This window comes from Athalia rosae, chromosome 8 (assembly GCF_917208135.1).
Source record: "Athalia rosae chromosome 8, iyAthRosa1.1, whole genome shotgun sequence".
In the NCBI taxonomy this organism is placed as follows: Eukaryota; Metazoa; Arthropoda; class Insecta; order Hymenoptera; family Athaliidae; genus Athalia; species Athalia rosae.
In genome coordinates, this window is record NC_064033.1 from 2,964,635 (window position 1) to 2,977,367 (window position 12,733).

The window sequence follows — 12,733 nt, forward strand, 5'->3', positions numbered from 1 at the left end:
GACTCTGTTGTACCGGTTGATCATTTTTTTTTTTTGCCAATTCAGGATTATGACGAAAATCCATTAAAACGAGCAGGACTTTTGCGAGTCGATGTACCCACGTCACGACATCATAACGGTGGAATCCTGATTACCGCGCACGGATCATTACGCGTATCTTTTCCGCGCACGGCGAGGTTGAATCGACGTTTATTTATTTTTGTTTTTCCCCTCGCTCACAGTCAGCGAAGATCCAGGAGCGTACGTTTTCCCTCCTAATGTCGTCGTCGTCGTCGTCGTCGCGATCGTCGGTGGCGCATTGTATGAGGACGACGCGGTCTCGGCATCGTCGAGGGCTACAACACGGTCGAGTGGAATGAAGGCGGCGGCACACAGTCACGGGTGGCAGTGGCCAGTGGCGGTAAAACGAGCCACGAGAACGAAGTATAAGGAAAGAAGAAGGAGCGGGCAGAGAGGAGCAGCAGCGACTCGAACGTAACGAACGAACGAGCGAACGAACGAACGAACGAACGAACGGGTCCCAGAGTCCACGCTCGCCAGGAACTCTACCTCCGGGGCTCCGATCTTCCGCCGGTTCTCCTCAGCTCCGGTCTTCCAGTCCTCCTCGGCCCGTCGCGCTCGCCCTACGTACGCCCACGTTATATTGTTTACGAGTCGCGTCCGTGATTCTTCAAAATAAATCGCTCGCGATACGCGCACCGATCGACGGCGGCGACCGGATCGGGGGGCTAAATTTCGGCGGGAAAAAAACTTGTGAAAATAGTCAGTGATAAGCGAATAACTCAAAAAAAGAGAAAAAAATACAGAAAAAGGTAAACGTTCTTCGCCGAGTTGTGAGTCAGTGTTAACTCGAGAACGATCGACGTGCCATCGATAAAGAAGAAGAAATCCACAATCGAAAGAGTAAAAGTGCAGTTTCTGATTCGGTTCACCTGAACGTAACGTACCATGACCCGTTCGAAGGGCTGAAAAACACTCGGATCCCGGTAGAAGGATCGACGAGGGCGTAGAGTCGACGAAAAAAGGAGCTCAGGCTTGACTCCTTCGCGTTGACCCCGCGATCCGTTTGGCGTATGAATAAAAAATCGAAACAAAAAAGCGGAAAATAGTGAAAGAAAAAAAAACAATTCTTCTTCAGCGTTCGCCGGGTACGTCAAAACTCGAGTGTGTTTGCTTTGGAGAGAGAGAGAGAGAGATAGATAGACACCGAGCGAAGGAAAGGTAAAGGCAAAGGTAAAGGTAAAGGTAAAGCGGCAAGGTGCAGCTGAAAGAGACCAACTCCCGTGGTGTGTGCGAACGCAAACGTACACGGAACGGTGTACACGTGACGTACTCTCCTTACATATATATATCTATATACGTGTGCGCGTCTTATGGCTAACCGTGTAGTAAAAGCTTCGGAGAAGGTAGCCGACGAAGAGTGGTAGTCGGCGCGGAGAGGACCGGTCCCCGTTGAACGTAGTCCGGGAGTCGCGGAGCAGCGAGGAGGAATCGGAAGAGACTCGTGCGTCGAGCTGGCCTTTACGGGCCGTTGACTGGTCGCCGTTACATAATCGGGTGGTGCATCGGCAACGACGTAAAGGAGAGAGAGAGAGAGAGAGAGAATCGGGCCTCGCGTCGCGAGACGACCGAGGGAATTTCGTCGGAGGAGCCGCCGAAAAAAATCCAGATAAGGGTCCGCCGGTCCCTCTGCCGTAGAGGAGTCGTTGCCTCAGCGGCGCGGCGTCTCGAAGAGCGAAGTGGCTTTTGCCGGTACGCCGGTAGCGGTGGGTTCGGTCCGGGGATTTTTGGTGAACGTTCGAGCTCGCGAGAGGAGAGACAGACGCATGTGCGCGACGAGGTTCGATCGCGGGGTCCAGTTTTGTGGTCCGTAGAAGCCGTCCCAGCAGCCCACCCGCCGCCGCACGATCTCGGGGACCGATGCAATAGCAGAAAATGGCGGAGGAGGGACCGAGCCAAAGCAGCGGTCTTCAGAGGTCCGAGCAGTGGTTGCCATCGGTGGTGTTGACGCAGCAGAGGACTGCCGGCCTTGAAAAGGGAGAAAAAAAAGTCAACGCGTCGTTGGGCAGCGGTGCTCTACACTTCATAAGAACGAGGGGAAGCATAAGAAGAGAACTGAAGAGGCACTCGAATCAGTAAGATTTTTCTATCAAAAACGATGAATGTATCGTTCGCACGGGACTAGATGTTCTCCACGCAGACATTTTTGCATCGTGTTCTTTTTGCTTCGGCTTTGTGTTTTATGTTTTTTTTTTCTTTCTTTCTCAAAAAACTGCGATAATTCGACGCTTCGCGAAAGTCGTTTAGCTGCACGAATGCATTTTCCAAGTATCGACGTTTCTTTGATAATTAGAAAACCAGAGATCCGGATCTGCGCAGGTTTGAAGAAAGGAGGATCGGTTGCCCTCAGCCGACAAAAAGACAGAAAAGAGGAGAAAGAAAAATAAAAAAAATAAATAAATAAATAAAGGAAAAAAAAGGAGCGCAATTAGGGTCCGGAATATTTATAAGCGAACCGTCCTCGTGCGATACCTTATTGGAGATTTCGATGCGAGGGTGAGCGAGGAAATGGGTTTTTTAAAATGCGGATTGGTTCGCGTGTTCGGCTTCGCGCAGCGGATCTTTTGTAATGTATGCGCGTAAATTTTACGAAGGTGGAATGCTTGAATTACCGGAGCACTGTTGTAACCCGGCTACGATGAGAGCTTGTGTGAGCTTCCGAGAAGCGTTCGAGAGCCCCCCGGGGGGGCCCCCATTCGCTACCAAAGTTGAAGAAGTTAATACTGTTACTCTTATATACTATAAGAATATATATTTGTTATTTTTTTTTTCCCTTTTTCTCCTTCCAAGATCGTTCGCGTGCGGCTCCAGAAGATTCTTTAATCTTTGAACCGATATTATTTCACTTTGTCCACAAACGGATACTTCCCCGCCGCGATATTCGCCGTAACGTAAGAATTATACCGCACATCCACCATTATTACAAACAACCGGTCAAACTCGAGACTCGTAATATGCAATAAAATCAACCCTGTAAGAAAAAAATTGAGAATCGAATTGAACTTCGAAATAACTTCCAGTAAAACTTCGGAAAATATTTATCAAATTCGTTGAAAAATTAAATCAAACAAAAAAAACCGCAAAGTCGATTCAGGGCACCGTTGGGCAGATGTGGATGATCGCGCGGAGCTGAAGTGGATAAAAAAAAAGTATGAAAGAAAAAATATTTCAGAGGAAACAAAAAAGGGGGACGAGTTGTAATGAGTAATTAGACGCTTGGCTCTTGCTATGGGGAGACGACGTTGAGGTAGATAACGATCGCGTAAAGAGCAGGTACGTCGCCTCCAGGTATAGAAGAATTGTGTTCGTAAAACTGTCCCGCCGCAACTAAACCGCCGAGTGTTCGTTCGTCGAGAAAACCATCAAAGAGATGGGACCGGGGCAATAACGATCCGCAGGAACGGAGCGGAAGTTAAGAATTTTCACCCCAAAGGCGACGATCATGGAACGGGTTAATACCCGCGGCGACCGCGAACTTGCGGAAGAACGCAAACCTTTCGGGCATGTCGTTTCGTTCGCGCCATATTATATATTATATATAAATGTACATTTGTATCTCGCGTAGACGGTAATATAAGAAAAATACCGCGGTCATAGAAAATTATCACCGCTAAATCGACAACCGCAAAATAAGGTCATACTTTTATGGGATCGTATTTAAAATTCTCTACTTCCATCCGTTTTGAGCGTTCGCATCTCGATGACCATCTGCCATGCCTCGAGCCCGAAGAAGATCGATTTTCGGGATCGTCGGGAGGTCAGAAATAATTTCGAACCATAAAATCTACAGTCCGGTCTATGAAATGTAATTTTTTTCGTGTCTCGAATAAAAAAAAACATCTTTACAAAATAAGAATAACTTTTTCATTTACTATTTCGAAATTTTCTAGCGTACTTTTTTTTTTATTTAAGTTTAACCGAGGGCGATGCATAGATAAATCATGTGAGTATACGATGCATGTATAATATCGGATAGAAAAATGTTATATTTTAATGGTATTTAATTACGAACCCTCCGGGGTCTCGGGGTCCGATAAGTCGGTAGATCGAGAAGTGGTCGATGGAAATGGATCGATGAGAAAAGAGGAGAAAAAAAAAATGGAGATTTGAAAAAAATAATATCGATCGTTCGATCCGCGGTGTTCGAAGATGAAAAGAATCGTAACTCCGAAGATACAATTGTCGTCAATTTGTCTATGGTAATTACATGGAGCGCAAGTATATATATATATATAGCGGTGGTTATTGTGGATATATCCCTATTTGTAGAATTGTATGAGATCGTTAAATTTCACAATCATAAAATGCGATAGACCATTTCTATAGTAAGAAAAAAAAAAAAAACCTTTATACAGTTCAGCGTACTAAGGACTACGTACAGTACGCTAGTTGCACAGCTCCGTTTCTAGCAATAATCGTATCAGATTCTAGAAAACCGCGCCGATTCAACGCGTAAACTATACAACTACGAGTTCGTTCGTTTCGCGACGTAAAACTCGGGACACCGTTGCACCGAGTGCAAATCGTCAAGGATATTATCAAATTACGACTCGGCTGCGGTTCTCCTCCACCTTCCACAAAACGTCGTCCTTAAACTCTCGCGCTCGAAATAAATTTTCTTTTTTCATCGCATTTTGAAAAAAAAAAAAAAAAAAACCGAAGCCTAGAAAATAGGAAGGAAAAAAAGCAACTCATGGAACGAAGGAGCTGTAGAGAAGATATGAAATAAAGGGAAGAAAAAGGAAAAAGAACAAAAAAAAAAAAAAGAAAAAATTAGAAACGCGGGTTGACAGTTGACAGTGAGCATAATACCGCAATGGGTAAGTTGCAATGCTCGCGTAGGAATGTCGAGTGTGTCGGACTTATTCGCTTACGCATGTAATACGTTTGACCATCGTTGTTCGTTGGACACGGACAAGCGTATGGCTGTAGAAGGAGATATATAGTGCGCGGAGGATGAGCGAGTTGAAGAGATAAAAGGGAAAAAAAGGGGGAATAAAAATCGCGGGAGAAGGAAGAAAAACGAAGGAGGAAGGAGGCGGAGGAGGAGGAGGAGGACGACAAGGAGGAACGCGTACGGTTGGCTAGATACGCGAAGTACCCGGCGCCCGTATCTATTACCATCTCGAGTGCGCGAAACTGGCGTGCGATAGACACGGGCTATTTTACTATTTTGTAAGTACATACGGTACGTATGTACGTACGACGTGTATATTCGGCACGCGTTAGTTCGGCGTTGATTTTCGAATTAGAAAAAAATGGAGGACGTTGATTTCAAATTTTCCGACAAAAACTGCTGAGCGGTCGTGTAACGGATTACCTCTATTAACATTTTAATTGAAAATATTAAATTTTACAATACATCCGACAACGGTTATAATAAAAATTCAATTAACGAAAATTGATGAATTGCACGCTAACGCGACGGGGTGAAAGATACACGGGAAAAAGTATCGAAGCGAAATTGACGTAAAATAAAAACATCGCTTCGCGATCATCGGCGTAAGAAGGACCCCGTTAATTATCCTCTCGTGCTCGTTGTCACGATCGCTATTTACCCACCTTAATTATTATCGCCTCGCGTGTTTCTTTCCAACAACACACCATATCCTTGCAGGCATTAACGGCGGCCCCTCGCAAAACCCGAATTACGAGTACCGCGATCGAATCATCCTCGGAATATCGCATTCGCATCGTTGAATAAATAAAAAAATAATCCAAAACCTGGAATCGATCAGGGGGAAAATCGGAAAAAAGATAGATTTGATTCTTCGCTTCGCGACGCACAATTATATATTTTCCCTAGTGTTCGCGATGGGGGTGTGCGCGCGATATACCTACACGTCTACGTACACGTGCAAAACCGGGGTGCACAAACACTTCCGTGTTGTTCGACTAATGAATCGCCTTCCGTAACGGCCGGCCAGCCGTCGAGTCCCATGGAAAGGTATATAGAAGTACAGAGAGATCGGGGGGCGTTTTTTTTTTTTTTTAGTTTTTTTTTCATCGCACCCTTTGCGTCGCGTTCCCTATCACGCCTCCCGTGTATTGTGTAAGCGGGCATTACCGAAAGGCGCAATGCCGGTTATTTTTTATTAGGTTCGCGAGGCGGGCGACGGGTGTAAGGTACGAGATTCCTTTTTCGAATCGGGACACCGCACGAGTCGCTGGTAGTAAGCCGAGCATTAAATAGCGCGCAAAGCTCGCAACTGCGCTACCAACTTCTTCGCGAATCATCGCGCTTCTTCTCATAATCACATATTTATGAGCCTTGTGGTATCCTCGGAGAATCGTAACTGTGGCCTGTTCTTCTTCGACAAGGGTCAGATTCTTATCCGCGGGGATCTCGCGTCACGCGCGTTTCGGAAAAACCGTTCAACCGGAACCGTACGCTACCGACATAGTTTCCTTTTTTTTCTTTCTTTATTTTCGTTTCAATTTCTCATTTTTTTTTCTCTCATCATCCACGGAGGTTCGACGATGTTCGTGTACGATGAGCACGCGAGCCTTCATCAATGATCGAGAATAGTTAATCACGATGGCCAATATTTTCGGTTGTAAGATGAAAAATATTTCCTTTTTTTTTTTTTTTTACAATCGTTAAATTTAGTTTGCGGATTTTTTCGACCCTTCTTTTTTTCCCGACGTCACCGAGGATCGTGCGCATGATTTACCCGACGAATGCGACGTCGGAGTAGCGGATAGAGAGATAGAGAGAGAGAAAAAAAAAAAAGTATGACCATGCGGAGGAACAGGTAGAGTTGGATGTACCAGGAAATATTTATCGATATCGGTACGTACGTACGTCCTTCCTTCGTAGTGGAGAAAATATCGTCCCTCGCTTCTCTCTTCGTGTAATGTGTCGAGGAATTCCGTTCGTCGATTTCAAACGGAACTCTCGAAGGCGATGCGATGCGATGCGATGCGCGGCAGGCAGGCGACATTTCCAACGTGGCGCTTACGGCGATTGACTCCCGGGGTAGAGACCGTATAGAATTTACAACGGTTCGTCAAACCTTAACGTAGAATGTATAGATGCGATACGAAAACTTGGAGTTTTTTCCGACCCCCGCGAGCGTCCGCGTAATTGCCCAGGTATGCGAACGGGAACGATTACCGATCGGCGGTGAAATTCTTCGAGTCGAGAAAAATCATCCGTTCGCGATTTTTGCGAAATCGTTTCTTCGGTTTCTTCGATTTCGTCCTTCCGAATTTGGTTCATTTACAGACGAAAGCGACCCAGTAGGTACTGTGGAACGGAATTGTGAGATGCAAGTTTCGTCCGTTTGATATTATTCGAGGTTCGAGGACGACGAGGAGTAGAAAATGTTGGAACGGTGTGTCGGATAATGGAGATGATGTGAAAATGGAGGAATATAAATTCCAATGCGTTACGTGGTATAATCTTGGATAGGCCGTCCTCGTTTCTGTCACACTTTGCCTTCGGCCTTCCTGAAGATCGGCGAATCCAGCGTCGCCCGGTAGGTTGGTTAAAGGACTGAAAGAGATGCCCTGAGCTACGTTGTCAGGCAACGGCTAAGGCAGTAACAGCGTTTCACACAGACACACACACACACGCACACATACGTACGTACCACATGCAAAAGCACCCCTGCGTTAGCCCGTGCAAAGGTCACGGACATTCCCCGCTGCTGAACCGCTGCAGCCTTATAAATCTCCCCCTCGTGTCCACCGAGATACTAATACTCGGAGAGAAGCGTATGCAACCTAGTCGCATACCTGTAGTCCATGCGGTTTTTAGACATACGTGTATGCACACCATTACCTCGGTAAAACCATGGCGAACTTCTTGGCTGCATGAATATTATTATTCGTCCTCCGAAAAAACCCGCATCAGTGATGAGCAAAAGCAAGAGCAATACCGATACGGTGATGTTGGTATTGCAAAAATACAACACCAAAAAGAAGACCGATTTCACTCATCGCTATTTCAGAGTGCTTTTAGGGTCTGACTTTGAGTTACTTTTGGGTGAAGACGTATTCATGCGACTTAGGGGTGTGAAGATTGTATTACGCTTTTTACAGAGCGTTTCATATACATTGGAGAAGTATTTGCACGATTTGATCATACTAGCACTGCATTATGCAGGTACTTGGAGATTTTTCAGGGGCTGCAACCTTTGATTTTCCTTTGATTTTTGGGCAAAATATTGATTTTTTTTTATGATAGATTTAATACGGATATCTTATGTATTTTAATCTCAGGAGTCCGAATTTCGAAGAAAAATTCATCTATCTACAGAATTAACCGAGTTATCGCTTTTCTTTACCATTAATTTGAGAATATATCTGCGTCAAATATTCGAATTTCTCGGTCTACGAGCAAACCCGAGCTTTGCTGGAGTCAGGGCAGTCAGCAGCGCAGCGCTTTGTTGTGAGTCGTCACCTTGGGGGCTGAGCAGAGGTGACGCCTCAAAACAAACCCCCTCGCCCGTGGCTACCTGACTCCAGCTAAGCTCGGGCTCGCTGGTGAATTGAGAAATTCGAATATTTCGACCCATGCATGGATTGCGACGAGTCAAAGTGGGTCTACGACTAAAACCAATCGATATTTCTTCATTTTTCTGCTCCCAACAGCGAATAATTGATGATTACTCGAACGATTGCACGAGTAGATGATTTTGGCTTTTAGATTTGAATTCCTGAGGTCAAAATACATATACAAAAGTGTCATAAATTCCTCTTTGGCCCAAAAATCCAGAGAATCCAAGATATATCGATTGGGATTTGTAGCGATTTTTGGGCCGAAAGTAAATTAGTTCAAAAATAGATTGTATTACACTTTTCTGACGTAATTTGACCTCAGGAATCCGAATCTGAAAGAAAAATTGACCTATCTCCAAAAATGATCGAGTTATCGCTAATTTTCAGCTTTTTGGGGTCAAAAATAAAAAATTGATTTTTTAGTTTTTATTGATGTAATTTGAGCTCAGGAATCCGAATCTGGAGGAAAAATTAATTTATCTTAAAAAATGACCGACTTATCGCCAAATTATCGCATTTTTTGGCATAAATTTGAGGATATCTCGAAGGGAAAAAATCGTAGCTCAATTTGGGCAACGGATTCGTGTTCCTGAGGTCAAAATACATAAGAAAAGTGCCATACGATCAATTATAAAAAATAAAAATTTTTGGTCAAAATTTGAAAAAATCGTAAGGGGTACCCCTTGGAAAAATCTCAAATTTTGACCAAAAATTTTTATTTTTTAAAATTGATCGTATGGCACTTTTCTTATGTATTTTGACCTCAGGAACACGAATCCGTTGCCCAAATTGAGCTACGATTTTTTCCCTTCGAGATATCCTCAAATTTATGCAAAAAAATGCCTAAAAATGAGGATAACTCGTTCATTTTCGAAGATAGATCAATTTTTCTTCCAGATTCGGATTCCTGAGCTCAAATTACATTAATATAGATTAAAAACTCAATTTTTTTTTTCTGACCCCAAAAAGCTAAAAATTGGCGATAACTCGGTCAATTTTATAGATAGGTTAATTTTTCTTCCAGAATCGGTTTCTTGGGGTCAAAATACGTAAGAAACTCGTATTAAACCCATTAAAAAAAAATTTAATTATTTGCTCAAAAATCAATATTATTCATATTGAGTTTTCAGGATATTCTAATGTTCTTTGAGCTGAGGAATCCGAATCTGAAAGTAAAACGGATCCGTTCATCAAATTGATCGAGTTATCCCCAATTCTCCACTGATTAGAGCAAAAAATTGAGATATTCCACTCGGTTTCGGTCGTCGCCTGACCCTCATTCTGTTATTCCTTATTTCTCCATCACTCGAATCCTGAAAACCTCATTTTTCTACCATCCCAAATTGCTCAAATGTATCATTCCATGGCACAACGTGTAACCGACACGTCTGTCATCCGGTATTTCCTCATTTTTTCATCCTCAAGAACGGGATAGCTAATATCACAGCGCGTGCATCGTTCCAAACCTCACATGCACTTTACATCTTGGAACTGTTACTCGCCGCCGCCTCTGCGATCATCGCCGATTATTTATCGAGCCTTCAGGGTTCGCGGTATGCATAGTTTAATCGCCACACTAGACCACGTATCACACCGGACCGTTTCAAAAAAAAAGCCAGAAGATCCGAGATCTCTTCAACCAGAAAATTTCCACTTCGAAACCCCTCGAAAAATAAATGACCAACGACTCCGAATCGACGTACAAAAATTATAATAGAACAAAACTGTCAGGTTGTAAAACGTCGAAGAGAAGAGAATCCCCCGAGTTCTATTTATAGAACCAAACCACACGCGGATGTGAACTGGACGTGGTCGCTTTTGAAACATGTCACGAAAAAGTAGGTCGCCCGAGGTCCGAACGCGATGACTCGGTGGTGGTACGGTGAGTCCTAAACCACGAGATGCACCACCGCGATTACGCGTTGCAACGGCGGTGGCTACCTATGGACCATAAACCTACGTAACGAAGTTTCACGCGTCGTAGACACGGTGAGGAAGTAAAAATCGTTATAATACGAATTTCGGGTGTAGCGCGAAAGCGTAGCTCGATTGGAAACACGGAAAAACCGAGGGGGACACGCGCGACATACGATAGTAGAGAAAATACGTATATATGTATAATAGAAAGTTTCTACCGGCCCAACACCCGCCCAGGTAAAGACGGCGGTGTTTAGGGTCTGGAGGCCCACGATATACCGTAAAGTCACCGTGTGGATCCGTACGTGGAAACGTTTCTGTGCTACGGCGTCCTTCGATCTTTTTTGAAAATAAGAGAACGTCGTCCGCGCCGTTCTACCGATATACGCCACGCCGTTCGAGAAACATTTTTTTTTTCAACCGTGAATCTCATCTCTATCGTAGAAGCGAAACGCGCTCTCGGTTACTTTCCTACGCGGGGCCGTATTACACATTTTATATTCGGTTGTCTCTACGGCGAGTTGCGCAACCAGTACGGTCGCTACTCTTGTAGCGTTTACGACGCTCCCGTTTGTTAAAAAAAACGTTGCAACGTCGTCCGCGGCCAGTTTCGACTCGAGGGTACGTTACCGCGTCGTAACGTATAGTTTGGATCGGTAGGATTTTCGGGTACCACACGATTCCTTCAACCCGAACCCGCCGCACGGTCGAATTATACGAATAGAATCGCTCGAGCGTCAAGGACGTACGTTTCGTCAGGGATCTCCGACTCGATGATAATTAATTGAACGTTGTCACGAGGCACAAACCACCCGTCGTCGCATCGAGACCAACAACGCCTATCCCTCCTCCCCCCCCGTTTATGCTGCAACCGGCGATCATTTCCAAACATGATTATTAGTTGATGAGGGGTTCCTTTCTTTTTTTATGTTCTATCATTCTCTCCTTATTTCGACCGTACCGAATTACCGGTTTTCTGGTAGAACTTCTGTGTGTTTTTTTTTTTTTCTTTTTTTCTATTCAGTAACAATTTCCCAACACCGTAGCGTCCAACGTCACTTTCCATTTCTTTACACATGAATTCCAGAGACAAAAAAAGTCTCCGCGTAAAATTCATTTTAGAATTACGAAAATTACGTTATGGTTTTTGCGGATTTCAGATCCAGAAATTCAGTTGTTCACGTCGAGTGCTTTCCGGGGTGAAAAGCTCGGAGCTTCAAAAGCCATCGAAATAAGTCTCGCCTTTCCAAAACTATCCAAGAAACAATTTTCACGAGTTTCCAAAAAAGCTCCCTTTTTTTCTCGCAAGATTTTCATCTTTCCGTCCGCATTTCGCAAGCTCCGAATTACACATCGTCATTTACTCGTGTGGAATCGGTTTCAAACGAACGATAGTTTATGTTTGTTTATTTTTATTTATTTATTTTTTTTTCGTTCACCGCGTCCGTATCTCCTCGTCGTCTATACGGTCGTCGTTCGTCGTGAGTATCATCGGCGGGTGTGTCGTGAAGTTGTGTGACCCGACCGGGTGACCTCGAGAACGGTAAGGGCGATGGATCTCGCGCAGTGTGCTTTCGCGGGAAATGGAGCGCACTGATTACTCACGGCTCGTGGCCGGGGTAAACGATATACGTACGTACGTACGTACTACACAAAGACGTGCGATGCACAGAGACGACGACGACTACGACGACGACTACGACTAGATAGATCGCGTTCGAGGTGTTGGTCCGTTGCGATGAAATCTTTAACGGCAAAACTACGCCGCCGCCGCCGCCGCATACATATTGTGGGCGTATACCTCGCGTACATAAAAGACAGTAATGAAGTAGAGGGTGAAGAAAGGTGAAGAGAAGTGGAAGGGCAAAATGTGAGAGAGGAAAACAAAAAATAAATAAATAAAAAACAGAGCTTCGTGTCGGTCCTAAAAAATGACGGTCGTTCGTCGTTCTTTCTACATGAAATCGCTCTTTAATGGTCTAGCAAAAGGATTGCGAGATTTCGTTCTCAGCTTCGCCGTTCCATTTTTTTTCTTTTTCTTTTTCTTTTTCACCTTCTCACTCTTTAAGGGTCTTCAAGGGCCAGAGAGCGGCTTGTATTCCCTTGAGTACCGCATTAAAGGAGACAGGCAATCCGATAGTCGGTCACTCCCGGTCGCCTGGCCTTTCCAAACTTCCTCATCTCCGCTACGATACCACGTCGATTTTCGCTCCGCTTTCAGAAAGTTAGAATGCTGAAAATCGTTGCCGGT